General features: G+C 34.6%; 1 long non-coding RNA gene and 1 pseudogene across 1 annotated transcript; both read right to left on the reverse strand.

Annotated features, from left to right (window-relative positions):
- Positions 1–3,295, reverse strand: LOC121031590 (uncharacterized). The gene is made up of 4 exons (XR_005790804.1): positions 3,272–3,295; positions 1,607–1,642; positions 116–139; positions 1–19 (listed from the first exon to the last, which is right to left on the reverse strand). It is a non-coding gene; the product is annotated as an uncharacterized LOC121031590 (long non-coding RNA).
- A 6,454-nt stretch (positions 3,296–9,749) lies between these two features.
- On the reverse strand, positions 9,750–9,866 carry LOC121040558 (uncharacterized; annotated as a pseudogene).
- Between the last annotated feature and the right edge of the window lie 863 nt (positions 9,867–10,729).

A 10,729-nucleotide genomic window follows, 5' to 3' on the forward strand; every position in this document is an offset into this window, starting at 1 on the left:
CCACAGTGGGCTTAGCTTTCTGTTAGGAAAACAAAAGCACTTGCTATAAAAATTCACAAAAAGAAAACACTGCTAAGTGACATAAATCCATTTTGTTTGAATAAACATTGCTTACCTCTGTGAGAACTTCAGCAGACTCCTTAGGGGAAGAAGAGAAGAACTACTGTAACTGCATGACTTCACCTTAGAGTTGTACTAGAGTGGTAAGGGTCAATTTATTGGAATATTTGGGGCCCATGCCACCGCTACTGAGAAATATACCATTTGTATTATGAATTCAATAAATTAAAACATTCATCATCAGAGCCCTTGCTTTGTGTCAAAGTCATAGAAGATATAAAGTTATTTATAAGTGACCATTGGCTCTCCATTTGAGTTACCAATTTGCAGTTTAAGAAAGAGTAAAACATGCTTCCTAGACATATGTAGAAAGATTTCAGGCTCGGCCTCAGGCCACAGGGCTCAGGGCCACAACTAGGCCTCTTATTTTCCCGGGCATGTTTTCACATTATGCTTTTTGCTTGGATATTTCTACTATATGAGTTATTTCTGAAACCAGTGACCCACACATCTTAATGCCTTCCCTTAATCACCCCCTTTAGACAAGAGGTTCTCAAATTTAAAGTATATCAGAACAATGCCTGGGCGATTCTGATGCTGCTAATTGAGAAGTAACACTTTGAGAACTACTGCACTAAGCAATATTGAGAGGCTTTTCAAGATAAAACTATGTTGAAGGCAAATGGTAGGCTCTTGATTTGACATGAGCTTGATTTAAAATGCACTTTTCTCTGGAGTCAGATATCTGATGCCTCTATGAAAGGCACCAATGTACATTGTGGTGTAGATAGCCACTTTCAGTCCATTTGGGTAAGTGATTTCTCCACTGTTTACCCTATTTGTGACTTTAACAAGTGAATGCACACTTTGCTGGAAATCTGGTATTTCTTGATGAACTTGCTATTTGATGTTAAAAGAAAAGGGCTCTTACTTCACTAGATGACCTGCTAGAATATTCCTTGAAAGATAATAATAAATATCAAAATCCAGCCACCATAAGAAATCCTCAGGATTATTCTTGAATATTAGTAGTTACTGGGGATATTTCTCATATCACCTAGATGGTCATTAATATGATAAGTTAAAAGGATTAACATAACAGCAATAAAACCAGGTTCATGGTTGCTCATTATTAATCACCTTTGGAAAACACGTGGAAGAGATAAAAATGATCTTGTAATTAAATGGAAGTGTCTCAAAAGAATATGGACCAATTTAGGTGGATACTAGTAAGGTGAGCAGGGAAAAATTGTCATTTTTAAGAACTTATATATCTCTTTCCAGTTTTATTTTTTTTTTTAATTTTTTTTTCAACGTTTATTTATTTTTGGGACAGAGAGAGACAGAGCATGAACGGGGGAGGGGCAGAGAGAGAGGGAGACACAGAATCGGAAACAGGCTCCAGGCTCTGAGCCATCAGCCCAGAGCCCGACGCGGGGCTCGAACTCACAGACCGCGAGATCGTGACCTGGTTGAAGTCGGACACTCAACCGACTGCGCCACCCAGGCGCCCCTCTTTCCAGTTTTATTAAAAGAGGGTACTTACAGAAATTCCCAATTCATTTATGTTTCTTGTGATTTCCTTGAAGAGAGAAGAAAAATAATTATATTTTTTATCTCCACAGCATTGTTTATAAACATTTTCTCCTGATCATAAAGGGAAAAATTCCTCTTCCATAAAAAGAAATATTAAATAGATTCATTTTAATTGTATGAGTTTTGTATGAATTACATTAGAATTTCCCATTTGGTGACAAACATACAATCAGCAGTATTTATTGTCATATTTATTGTATGTATTGTATCTCCAGAGAATGTTATATTTATTATTATATCCCTACAGACTAAACTACTGTTTGAGACATAGTTCTTGTTCAGTAAATTGGCCAAAAGAATGAATGAACACACAAGATTAATTTAGGCAATGCATGGATAAACTTTTTTTTTTTCATTTTAGTAGTCACTATTTATTTCATTCTATATTGTAAAAAAAATATATATCAGGTCAACTAACATTTGTCTTGGAAGTAAATATATATTGCTTCTATGACAAATTCATTTAAGTTTAAATGAGTCAATTTGAAGAAAATATTACAGTAGGAAATAGCTTTTAAAAAAGAAAATGTTAGGGGTGCCTGGGTGGCTCAGTTGGTTGAGTGTCCAACTTTGGTTCAGGTCATGATGTCATGGGTTGTGGTTTCGAGCCCCACATCAGGCTCGCTGCTGTCAGTGCAGAGCCCACTTTAGATCTTCTGTCCCTCTCTCCTGCCCCCACCCCCCGCCACTCACACACACTCTCTCTCAAAAATAAATAAACAAACATTTAAAGAAGAGAGAATAGTTTAAAAAATAAAAAAGAGAGAAAGGCGAATGTTAAGTTTGAAGCTTTTAGGAATGAAAACCATTAAAAGATAAGTCCTCCATTCCTCACAGAATGTGGAAATCAGTGTATTAGTTGATCCATGCAAAAATATATTTCCTCCAATTGAATTATTCGTAGAATTAGGGTAAGGGGGTGCAATTTTAGTGTCATTCTTTTAAAAAATCTTGGTTTTCAAATTTGATTCACTTGGAATATGTTTTCCAAATCTAGGTTAATGTCAATGTTTTTTTTTTCAAAGTAATATAATATTTTTGCTTCACATTGTCCTACAGATGTGAAATCAATATATACTTCACAGGATGTGGGACAAATGTCTCCCCTCCAAAAAGAAAACAATACCAAGAAAGATCGCATTTACTGAAATGAAGTATAATATTCTTGGTCATAATGTGATATCAAGAAAAATCAACTTCGTGAACAAAGTATACAGAATTAGGGAAGAAAGGTAAAGATGATGGACCATTAAAAAGAAACTCAAAGATATTCTGCTTTAATAGCATGTATTGCAGGTTCTAGCCCACAAATCTTTTCCTACTATCCCTTTCATGTTAGTCCACAGCATTTTGGTAAAGCAATGGAAAGCCTCGCCATTTTTACAATTATAATTAAAAATAATACTCATTTTGGGTTAATGAGAAAATGACCCATGTTTGAGAGAAAAAGATACCTCATCAATCAGGAGCAATAGATTAAAAAATTAAACTTTACCTTACTGAGATGAATGAACACTTTATTTTCCTGTTTAAATTTCTACAGAACAAATAACTTCTTTTATAGTGTTGATTAAATAAAAAAGTAAAATTATATGTAATTTAAGTTAGGACTTACTTCTTGGGAGATGCTGATAAATTCCTTAGAAAAAGAAAAACAATATGACTTACTTACCTAGATTATATTCATACTAGCAATAAATTGTCAATCAACAACCGTTAGGTAGATAACATTGAGTCTCTGCCTAGGTTAAAGAACAAAATTGATCAAAGTTTCACTCCCTGTATGTAATTAACTTACTATATTTCAGATAATGAGCTCATTCCACACTATTTTCAGTTTTGAATAGCTGAATCAAAAACTTTCCTAAATATCACCCACAGAGAAGAAAAGAGAAGATTTTCTATTTGCACTGTACAATTTCCAATTTTCTTTTATTTTCATTACTTTTTCTTTGGTATTTTTTAAAAAGACGAAATATATCACAGGAGACAAGAAAATCCTTTAGTAACATTGAAAATTCTGTGGACACCTGTTATGCACCTATGGATAGAGTCATTTGGAAATTAGCACTTAATATGGATCCAGAAAAACATGAGTCTTTATTGCAGAAACATAAAATGGATTCACAAAATATACAGTGTTTATCATGACTTCTGAGAGAATACCATTAATATTGAGACAACTTAGGAAAAAACCCAGAAATTTAATCTTGGTAATTAGAATTTAGAGCTTTGGTCTTGGTCTTTATTCATCTCTTTTTTTTTATGGTTGCACTTCCAATTTTTTTTCTGGCACTGTAGTTGTAGTCTTATTGGTAAAAAAAATATTGTAAAGACTTACAAGTTCAGTGCATTCATGTTTTGACTAGGTGAAAGGATTTTATGTTTTATTAAAATGTCTTACCTCACTGGAGGAGTGATGTTCCATCTTTTGCATTAAAAAAAAAAACACAAATTTCAGTTTTATTGGTTATTTTAAAGTGAAAATCTGTCTTGTTGTTGTTCTTATATTGGGATGTGGAGCTTCTAGAAATCCATTTCTGGGAATGCTTAGGGTTTAGTGGGATGTTTCCCATAATATTAATAGATAAATCATTTTATACATCAAATAAGTCATTGTTATGGCTTAACATATTTCTTACTTTTAGGAAATGATTGGGTTCTTGGTTTTTAAGTATTAATCCTGTCACAGCCTAAAATACAAATGTAGATGTGCTACAGAATATTAAAATGTTATAACACCATGATATTATATTTTATTTAGTTTATGTTGATTTCTAGATTTAATTAATCTTAAAGGAAAGATTGAGGACAATTACTGACTTAGAGAGAAAGGGCGAAGTGTGGTTAAGACTAGTAGATTATAGGCAGAAGAAATAATCAAACTTGGTGTAAGATTGCTCATTGAAGTGTTATTATGATTATTTTTTTCTATTTACCTAAATGGAATTCTTACCCTAATTTGCTCCCGAATTGGCTTTGAATTTAAGAAATAACAAAAAAACTCTTCAAGATATATATGTGACATAGGAAACAGAGGGTGCAGAGAATTCTGATCACCTTAAGGTATGGTGCAGTTGTGGGGAGATATTGGGTATGGAAGAGGGATTGACAGTGGGGGTAGAAGGGAAAGGAAAAAATCAGTTACTTCTGAGGAATTTAGTAGATTCCATGTGTGTGTTTTCAAAGCACTTCATTGACATGACATATCTAGTCCACTGTATCATTTTGTGATATATTTACTATATTCTCACTGGAAGAATACGATGCCTTGAGAAGTTAAGGGATTATTTTGCAGTAAGTTATTTGGCAGTGATTTTCAAAGTGAACCACTCTTTAACACATCAATGTTTCCTGTCTAAACAGATTCTGAACTACTGTAACCAAGAATAGTGAAATTCTGACCCTTCCTTGAGAGATGGTTTTTGAGTCTACATTTTCTCTGTGGCTTTCCTACACTTTTCAAGGTATCCTTGCTTTATCTCAATATATTTCTTACTTTTAGGAAGCGGTTCTTGGAGTCAAAAAATGTTCCCCAGTACATTCAAGCAGATATGGAAGGAAGTTCATGCCTTTTAACCTATAGCTAACATCTCCTTCATCCTATAAGGAGAGTACTTTATAAAAAGTGTTTTTGTCCAGCTTCATACCTTGTATAAGGCAAGGCCAATGAAACCTGTGATCATAGGTTTTAAAAGTCACACACTTGTCTCTATTTCTTGCTCCCTACCCTTGCCATCGTCTGCATAAAAGATTCACTCTTCTTATATTTAAATAAGAATAGATAATCATAAACATGTCATTATACTTACATGCTTTGCAAGAGCAGTAGCCAAAAGGCAGGTAAGAAGAAAGAACTTCATGTTTACTTAGTTCTGTAAAATAGGTATATAGCAAGTTAATAAGTTTTATTCTCCTGAAAAATTACACATTTTCTCAATAATTGTACATTAATTTAGCTTTGTTCCAGGCAATTAGGAAGGTCTAATGAAAACTTTGATAAAAGCAGATTCACTTGAGAAACACATGGATATGAACATGACAAGTTCTTTATAAAGAGAAATTTTACTAACAGAATATAATGTGAAATCTTGGTTTCTAAAATGTCGAAGTTCCTTTTTGGGTATAGCAAGTTAGTAGGGTTTTTTTTTGCCCTATATGTAATTGGTTAATTAGTTTACTAACTTACTCATTCAATGACTAGTTGCTACATACAACATATCAGACATGAAGATACAGTGATGAAAAATAAGTACACTCTATCAGGCCATTTATTTATAACTCTTCCTCAATCTTGTGGACAAGGACTATCAGAAATGTAAAATAGAAGAGAAACTCATGTTTAAACAGATATCAGGTGCATCAAAACATGCAGTCTGGCTCCTTCATGAGAAGTAGCAGGTGGAAATAATATTGTGATGGGTGCAAGGAAGTCTGGGTGCCTCCCAGTCTGAGACAGGCTGCTGAAGCCTGAATAAATCATTAAACATCACGCACCTCGTATATGTAGCAAAAGAGAGACTGCTAATAAGACTGATTTCTGTAATCCCTTCCAGCTCAATCTCTAATACCATGACTATGCGTTAGTCCACAAGGTTTGCTGACTACATATCAACTTCACTTTCCTATTTGTTAAACAAAGAACTGAAAAGTGAAATAATTATTCTAACGCATTGTTTATATATAACAGTGTCTTAGTGTCTAGATCAACACATTAAATTGATTATTTTTAAGGAGTAAGATTTTGTTTTACTCAAATAGTATTAAATTTGCTGGCGATATTTACCTATGCACTTCTGGGGAATGTGTACATATAGGCATTACTCTGTCCTAGGATTTGCATTGCCTAAATTTCTAGTTAATTTCTCATTTTTACTAAAAATCTCAGGTATATTTGTTTACTGTTACAAGATGATGCATAGGATGTTCATTTTAGAAGCATTTCATAGTGATAATGCTTTATAATATTATAAACATCATTTTGCCTCTTAAAATATGAAATAAATTTATTTTATAACAGCTTACTTCAATTTTACTTAGACATTTGGTTCTCCAGGGATAAAAGAAATTGGAACGTAGATGCTGAGAGTTAAAGTAATGTTTTTAGCATATTGATAAATGAGAAACATAGAAATTGTTGCAGTTACTGAATACCTGCTATATGCCAGACATTGTAGTAGTTACATTACAAATATTATCTCTGGTCTCCAGAGCAGCTATGTTGGGTTACTGTGTCTGATTAACACATGAAAGAAGTGATCCAGGAGTCCACATCTTAAATACACAGTGCCCTGGATTTCCAAAAACCTCATTATGATGACCTAGCTCTTAAAATAAGACTTTGGCACTTCGTAATAAGATAGAGTAGTATAATAAGCATTTTACGGTGTCTATACATTAATTGTACCCAGAAGCACTGAAAAGTAGCTAAATCAGTAACTTATGTTCTAAAACAATTTCTCAAAGGACCTTAAAGTACACTGACATTAATTTCTTTAAAAATATTTTTTAGAACTATGTTATTAGATTTTACAATATTATGATGCATGTAGAATAACAAAAAGGATAAGTGAAAAATATTACCTTGCTTCTTAAATGGAAGACAAGAAGTACAGGCAGTCGGATATCTGAAATGGGTTATCACTCACTATTTAAACCTAGTTCCTTCATGATATGGTAATTCTGTGGTTTAAAATACCTAAAAAGGGTTTGAATTCTGAGAAGCCATGATGATTAGAAGTAGTTTCTCCATCCAATATTTGTACCACATATTCCAAGGAGCACTTCCACTTAGCTTGATTTAGAACATGATAACAGGAAATGAGGATGTTATAATGTGTGGTGATTATTCCGTGTTTGTGCAGCTTACCTCTGCCATGTACTGGTTAAGTGGTTCATGATAAGTATTTATTTTTTTCCTAGAGGCACACCAGTGTCCCTTCTTATCTAAAACATCTTGAACAAATATCTAAAGTGACATTTGGGATATGTTAATTAAAATTTCATTAACGTATGAAAAATAATACTCCTTATATTTATTGCTTACCATTTGCCACCACTAAACATGGTTATTGTATGTAAGTCCATGCGATGTAACGGGAAACTCAGCAGTCCTATGAACTAGCGGTAACTTTAATAAGGATTTACAGTCTTAACTTGTCTCAGTAGTTTCTGAATCTGTAAAATATTAATAGTCATGCTGAATCCAATTATAATTGTAACAATTAGCCACAATTTATGCAAAGTGAATTGGTATCTACATGGCACCTACTTTTTCACAAGTCACAAAATGAAATGGCTGTGGTAACCAATCAGATTACATGTGTACTGAAGGTAGGTCCAGGTTTAAGGAAAATAAAGTATTGTGGGGACTGTAGCCTTCCTGAAAGTTCAAGCCTAGCCTGAAGGAAAAAGCCAATACTCAGCTCCAGTCAATTTTGACATGTAATATACATGCCCTATAGCTGCCACATCTTCCATTTTATTTATTTATATATTTATTTTTAAATTTTTTTTTCAACGTTTATTTATTTTTGGGACAGAGAGAGACAGAGCATGAACGGGGGAGGGGCAGAGAGAGAGGGAGACACAGAATCGGAAACAGGCTCCAGGCTCTGAGCCATCAGCCCAGAGCCTGACGCGGGGCTCGAACTCCCGGACCGCGAGATCGTGACCTGGCTGAAGTCGGACGCTTAACCGACTGCGCCACCCAGGTGCCCCTCTTCCATTTTTTTTAAAGATAAGCCAAGCACTTCATTACTTATGCAGAATTCTTTGTATATTGATTGTAACGAATTAAAATTCTTTAAAAATATTGTATCTGCTGACAGAACCAAAACACAACTGGATCTTGCCCAAGTGCTGCCAATTTGAGATTTCTGGAGAAAATGCTAGTTCCTAGGCTCACGTAATTATTAGAAACGGAATCATTTTGGAAAACCAAGTCTTCTGATTTGCTGAAGCATTGATGTTTAAGTATCAAGATGGTAAAATCCCTAATAATTTTGTGTAGAAACCTTTGTAAAATTTACCACACACATGACTATACTCTCAACACTAGGGAAGGCCAATTATTAATATTTGGTATTAACCACATATAGCTTTCCCCCCATGGGATTATGTTTCATGGAATTGCTGTTTTTTCATCTGTTTCAGATTTTTAATTTTTTTAAATGTTTATTTATTTTTGAGAGAGAGAGAAAGCACGAACAGGGGAGGGGCAGAGAGAGAGGGGGAGACACAATCTGACGTAGGCTCCAGGGTCTGAGCTGTCAGCACAGAGCCCGATGTGGGGCTCAAACTCACGGACTGTGAGATCGTGACCTGAGCCAAAGTCAGAGGCTCAACTGACTGAGCCACCCAGGCGCCCCATTTCAGATTTTTATGACTCTTTTTCTGCTGCCTATCAATCATCTTTTGTTTGTTTGTTTGTTTTGTTTTTGTTTGTTTTTGTTTTTGAAATCATTTAAGTAACTTTGTCCTCTGGAGAAGAAGAAATCAGACTTTTCATTGTTGCATATCTGCCACTTTAGTTGGTCTGACACTTGGTTGATATTTAGTAAACGCTTTCATTTCACTTAACAACCAGGACTACTTGCCTTCAGCAGCAACAGCTTCTGCTCTTATTGCTTTCAGTTTTTGAGACCATAGAAACCAGACAACCATGCTTGTTGATTTCTGTGACTCTCCCAGTAACTGTTCTATGGGTTCCTTCATTATAAGACATGAGTCCATCTGCTCCTCTCCCAACCCCTAAGAACTTACCTATATGTTTATCCCCTTCTCCTCTTAAAGTTTTATTTGCTTCATTTGTACTTGCTCCTTTGCTTAGTCTACAGTATCCTCAATTCTTCAGTTTACAGGTCCCATGTCATCATTCTGTGCCACCCACACTGGCTACATTATGCATTTCTCCTTTCACTCATCACCAAACTTCCTGAAGGACTTCATACTTGTAGCTTCTTCCTTCTAACCTTCAATCCATTGCTTCTGCACCAGTTTATCTTCCATTGGCTAGATAATTGCAACGAATTTCCTTATATGTCTTCCATTTTCTTGTTATCTCTAAAATGCACTTTCCACACCTTTCTCACAAATATTTTCTTTCCAAAATGTATGTAACAAATTATGTTACTCAACCAAAACATTTGTATATTTTCTGATAAGAACAGATACTACACTTGATCTTAGCCGAAAGGCCAAGGAGCGATGTATGGTTTCTTATACTGTCTATGGTCATGTTCAAGATATTTAACAGAGAATTCAAGATCATTCAGAATCTTCCCAGGAGACATTTCTGACCCCACTTCCTGACATTTCTTATGCCTTATCACAATCTTTCCAGAGCACGCTATGGATCTGTGTTAGAGCACACTATGACTGGGAATGGCCTTCTATCACATTCTCTGCCTTGTAAATGCAAATGAAATTTGAACCATCTCTGAAAAGGTCTCCCAAATCTTTGATATACTTGAATTTTTCATATATACTATCAACAAAATATTTGTACAGATGCTGAAGTTGAAAATGTAGTGAAGACTCCCTACTTAATTCAGTGAACAATTCTTGAGTACTTAGTGTGTGCCAGGAGTTATCCTAAGCATCTGGAAGAAAGCTATGAACAAAAGAAAACATGGTTTTCATGAAGTTTATATTTTAACTGGTTAAGATATTAACACATGATAAATAATAAAGCATTGGTTCAATCACTGCATGCTATGGGAAAACTGAATTGAAGATACTGGATAGAAAATAGTCATAGGGATGAGGTGTTCATTATCTAGTAAGATGGCCATGAAAGGACTCCCTGAGCAGAAAAGTAAAAATTTGAAGGAAGTAAGAAAGTAAACCTTGCAGATATTTCAGAAGGAACTCATCTGCAAAGGTCCTAGAATATAAGTATGCCTGGCAAGTTTCAGAAATATTGAATAGACCAGTATGGTTGGAAAATAGTGAATTTGGTGGAAACAAAGAGAAAAAATGAGGCCAATGATACAGGGCTCTTGAGTATTGCCAGGACTTCAAGAAAGCAACTACACTGAATGGAAACTGATGTCAAGCAGAAGATAACTTG

This window comes from Herpailurus yagouaroundi, unplaced genomic scaffold (assembly GCF_014898765.1).
Source record: "Herpailurus yagouaroundi ecotype Mexico unplaced genomic scaffold, PumYag 28, whole genome shotgun sequence".
Classification (NCBI taxonomy): domain Eukaryota; kingdom Metazoa; phylum Chordata; class Mammalia; order Carnivora; family Felidae; genus Herpailurus; species Herpailurus yagouaroundi.